The sequence below is a fragment of the Camelus dromedarius genome, chromosome 3, assembly GCF_036321535.1.
Source record: "Camelus dromedarius isolate mCamDro1 chromosome 3, mCamDro1.pat, whole genome shotgun sequence".
NCBI classification, from domain to species: Eukaryota; Metazoa; Chordata; class Mammalia; order Artiodactyla; family Camelidae; genus Camelus; species Camelus dromedarius.
The window spans coordinates 49,291,092-49,296,685 of NC_087438.1; positions in this window are offsets into that span (position 1 = coordinate 49,291,092).

Sequence of the window (5,594 nt, forward strand, 5' to 3'; positions counted from 1 at the left end):
CCACTTTTCCCCCAGGGTTGTGCTGTCGAGGAGCCAAAAGGTCAAGAATAGAGGTCCTCTCCACCATCTGTTCACGGCACCAACACCAGGACGACCATCACCCCTTCTGAGCTTCATTAGTCACTAAATCACCCCAGCTTCCCTGCCCCTCCCAGTTACCCTGTGTTGTGTCGCTGCCCTGTTCATGCTGGAAACCCTGCTAGGGGGTCTAAGGCCCTTTCAGTGCAAACACACGTCACAGCCTGCTCCCTCTGATGTCACGCCACCGTCCCAGGCCCAGTCCAGAAGGAGCAACGGGGAAAAGCCTCCTTCTCAGGGAAATACCCACATCTACACCAGTGACATGCTGTCTCTTTTCATGTCAGTCATTTTTAGTGCCCCCTTTGCCTTCATGAAATGGAATTTTTAGAGAATATAACCTACCAAATAGAACTCAAAAAAAAACTCAATAAAATTCCTGAACTGTGATACAGAGGAGAAACAAATGGAAAATTATAATAAAATCACATGCACTTAAACATGTGAATGCCCTAGCACTGATGTTCTAAAGGATGCTACAAAGAGTCAGACGGCCACACACACTCGCAGAATCGTTGTGAATATAGGTCTCCACATGGAGCCTGAAACTGGGCACTATATTGCCCATTCAGGTACCATGACTCACATTAGCAACGTGACTTAACAAAATGATGGTCAGCTCTTGCTAAAGTCTCTAACGAAACAAAGAGCTGTTTCAGTTTTCACAGTATTCTCCCTCCTGGATAATTCAGTACAAATTAAAACACCACAAAAGTACTGTGTGTTTATAAGTAAAGTGGGTAACTTCCACTTCTGGCCAGAATGGGACCGGATTTACCTTCCCACCTGAAACAACTAAACCAGACAAAGTATAGGAAACAAGGGTCCTCAAGACATTGGGTCATCAGGCAATGGAGGCCAACCTTACAGGCCAAGGTCCAACCATTGGGTCACACTTCTTCCCGCAGGATCTCCATTAAGTATCTCCCCTCCCTTGCTTGAATGAACAGACATATTTACAGCTGACTGCGTAAGGCTTCCACAGGAGGTGTAGTGATGTTGGTGTTGTAGATAATTTTGGCTAAAAGCCCTGAGAAAGCCCCTGGAATTCAATTGTGATTGAACCGTTTCTGATAAAATTGGCAGGACTGTGCACTGTGATGGCCTGAGAGGCATGAGAAGGCACCATGTGCATCACTGAAGCCAACATCTGACCATCAGCATTTCTGGAGCCCCCACTATGTGTCTGGTTGGGGGGGGATCCGAGGATACACCTTCAGGGAGCTCAAAGACTAGTAGTGGGGGTTCTAGTCTAAGGGCTCTAAGTCAGCCACAAGGCCACCTCACGCCAAACATGGCGATTTCCTATGCAACAAGATAAAGATGTCACATATCCTGTGGACACCGGCCAGGGGGCTCCGGATGTAGACGGTGAGCCCGCCCAGCTCTCCACTGGTGAGGCGGCCTTCGCTCCCTTTGCCCCACGCAGGCGCGTGCCTGTGGACCCAGGTGTAGCCAGCTGACCCTAGCGCCCAGCGTGAGGAGCCAACACGACTCTGGAATCTGGCCCATTTCAAACATCTGTCCCCAGAAATTAGCAGGTGTTGTAGACTTTGTATTTAACCCTCACAGCAACACTTCTCAAATGGATGTGCATACAAATCACCTGGGGATCTTGTTCAACTGCAGGTTCTGACTCAGAAGGTCTGGGGCAGGAACAGAGATTCCTAACAAGCTCTAACAGGGTTTTCTAACAAGCTCCCAGGCGATGCCCATGAAGCTGGGGTGTGGGCCACACCTGAGCAACGACGCCTTGCAAGCTACGTCGCTACGGAAGCCGTCTGCAACCACAGGACCGCACAAAGACGTTCCCGCGAGTTACGTGAGCAGCTCTTCAATCCCCTGGGTCGACGGCTCCTTGGAGATGAGGTTAGTTTTCGTTCCTTAGTTAAGCGGATCCGACCCATAAATAAATACGTTGCACAGAATGTAAGGGGAATGACCGACGCTCTGGGGAGGTAAGGGGAGGCTTCCGGGGACTCTGAGCTGGGTGTGTAAAGATGGGAGTTCGGTGTCTAGAGAGAAGGGACAGGCACAGAGGGGTGAGTCCCTGCAAGGCACACACAGCCACACTGAAAGGTTAAACTGGAGACGCATCATCGACATGTGTTTTAGAGAGAGCGCTCCTGCTGCGCAGGGAGTCAGCTAGAGGGGAGGAAGGCCAGCGCCAGGGGAGATAACTGTCTAATGCAAGAGACAGCCAAGCTCTGGGCTCAGCCTAGAGAGCAGGGAAGCGGGAAGCTAAAATTCACACCCTGTGGATTTTAGGCCTTGCGCCTTTTACCGCGACAGTTGGGGGACTGGGAAGTAGGGGGCGCTGCTGCGCAGTGGCTGAAACCCGGGGCAGGATTGGGGGGCGGGGTGCAGTTGAATGTCCCGGAGATGGACACCAACTATCTGAAGCTGGTGTCTCTCTAGGATGCTGGATCTAGAGCCGCATGCATGTGAGTGGTGGCAGAGCGTGGTGCTGCTCCTCCCAGGGAGGGTGCAGGGATGGTGAGACACTGCGAAAGCCACACGAAGTGGTTCTTTGGCTCTGGGCGCGCTTTCCCATTTCAACAGTACCAAGTATCTATTAAGATAAGGATATAAAATGACAAGGTTGTTTACGCCGGGAGCTAATAAGGGCTGTGATAAAAACGTCAATGTTCTTTTAAGAATGTTCTAACCGATATCCAGATAAGCATGGAGATACAAATCCTTAAAGTGCTGAACTTTTTTTTAAAAACTTTGGATAATTTTAGACCATTGACTGTTGATCTCTCAGAATCTCTAAGAATCTGCGTTCGTTACTGTGGCAAAGCCAGCCAGAACCAGCCGTCCATCAGTCTTTATGCTAATTCACACAATTTTTCCACTATCTTTTTGAGGGATTTTTTAAAAAAACATTTTATTATGGCATGATTCCTGTACGGTAAACTACACAAACCAGGTGTACAATTTGATGACTTTTGAAAGATGTGTGTACCATGAAACCACCACCACAATCAAGATAGCTAACATTTCCATCACTCCCCAAGAGGTGCAAATTTCAAATTCCCAATTTATCCCTTCCCAACCTCTTTAAACCCTGGTAACCATAAGTTCTCTATCTCTGTGAGTCTGTTTCTGTTTTGAAGGTACATTCATTTGTGTCCTTTTTAGAGTCCACATATAAGCCATATCATATAGTATTTTTTCTTTCTCTTTTTGACTTACTTCACTTAGAATGACAATCTCCAGGTCCATCCATGTTGCTGCAGATGGCATTATTTTATCCTTTTTATGGCTGAGTAATATTCCATTGTATGTATATACCACATCTTCTTTATGTAGTCATCTGTCAATGGACATTTAGGTTGTTGCCGTGTCTTGGCTATTGTAAATAGTGCTGCTGTGAACATTGGGGTGCATGTGTCTTTTCAAATTATGTTTTCCTCCGGATATATGCTCAGGAGTGGGATTGCTGGATCATGTAAGTCTATTTTTAGTTTTTTGAGGAATCTCCATACTGTCCTCCATAGTGGCTGCACCAATTTATATTCCCACCAACAGTGCAGGAAGATTCCTTTTTCTCACAGCCTCTCCAGCATTTATCATTTGTGGACCTTTTTAATGATGGCCATTCTGACGGGTGTGAGGTGATACCTCGTTGTAGTTTTGACTTGCATTTCTCGAACAATTAGTGATGTTGAGCATCTTTTCATCTGCTTGTTGGCCATCTGGATGTCTTCTTTGGAAAGATGTCTGTTTAGGTCTTCTGCCCATTTTTTGATTCGGTTGCTTGTGTTTTTGATAACTAAGCGGTATGAGCTGTTTGTATATTTTGGAAATTAGTCCCATGTCAGTTGCATTATTTGCAAATATTTTCTCCCATTCTGTAGGTTGTCTTTTTGTTTTGTTGATGGTGTCCTTAGCTGTGCAAAAGCTCTTAAGTTTACTTAGGTCCCATTTGTTTATTATTGCTTTTGTTTCCATTACTCTAGGAGCTGGTTCGAAAAAAATATTGCTGTGATTTAGGTCCAAGAGTGTTCTGCCTATGTTTTCATCTAGGAGTTTTATAGTATCTGGTCTCATATTTAGGTCTTTAATCCATTTTGAGTTTATTTTGTATACGGTGTTAGAGAATGTTCTAACTTCAGTCTTTTATAGGTAGCTGTCCAGTTTTCTCAGCAATACTTATTGAAGAGACTGTCTTTTCTCCACTGTATATTCTTGCCTCCTTTGTTGTAGATAAATTGACCATCAGTGCTTGGGTTTATTTCTGGACTTTCTATCCTGTTCCATTGATCTGTGTGTTGAGGGCTTTTTTTTTTTTTTTTGCTTTCTTTTTTTACTGAAGTGTAGTCAGTTTACAATGTTGTGTCAATTTCTCGTGTACAGCACATTGCTTCAGTCATACATATACATACATACATACATTCCTTTTCGTATTCTTTTTCATTATAAGTTACTACAAGATACTGAATGTGGTTCCTTGTGCTATAGAAGAGAAATTTGTTTTTTATCTATTTTTATAAATAGTAGTTAATATTTGCAAATCTCGAATTCCCAATCTCTCTCTTCCCACGCCCTTCCCCCCAGGTAACCATAAGACTATTTACTCTGTGAGTCTGTTTCTGTTTTGCAGATGAGTTCATTAGTGTCTTCTTTTTTTCTTTTTTTAGATTCCACATATGAGTGATATCATATGGTATTTTGCACTATTATTAAGTACAAATGACTTGAAGTGATAAAAACAATCAGAATTTATTATTTTTAAGGGAGCCAACTCTCCTTTTCACAGCAAAACTGGTTTTGTATCATTGATTATTCTTGCAGTTTTATGTGTTATTTTCCAGAACTTGTACATAATAGGTTTTTTCCATATGGATTTGCGTATCTTACTGGTGTTTATTTTTAAGTTATAATTTCAATAATCATTGTGTAACTTGAGATATATCAGTTATAGTTTGGAAGAATTTATTTTGATTATTAATAAGGAAGATTTATTCTCAGGATTGCAGCCTCTAAAAAATGACAGAAGCAACATTTTCTTTATCTTTCTTGACCTATGTGGGATAAAGAAGAGGTTCCAGTAATTTGATAAAATTACTGTACTCAGAGGCACATTTTCTCTCTTCTGACCAAATCAATCTACCACTGGTATTTATGCACAATTAAGTTGACAACATACAGAATCATTCATTTTAATTATTTCTTAAATTTATTTCACATATAGTGAGTGCATGAGTTTCCAAATTGGTAATTAAAAGAAAAGTGACCAGTTAAAATGACAACTGCCATTTGTGTTATTTTTTATATATACAGTGTCATTTAATTCTTGAGATTTTGTTCAGAAACTTTTAAAAATGATTTTCCATTTACTGATAAGACTACTGGCGCTTAGAGGGATCAGTTGACTTCCCTGAAATAGCATGGCCTCCCTGGCAAATGTGACACTCAGCCGAGGTTACCTGTTGCGTGATGACAGCTGCATAAATATTCTCATGACACCAAGGGGTTTTTTTTCCAATTGTTCAAGGAATAAGAAAATA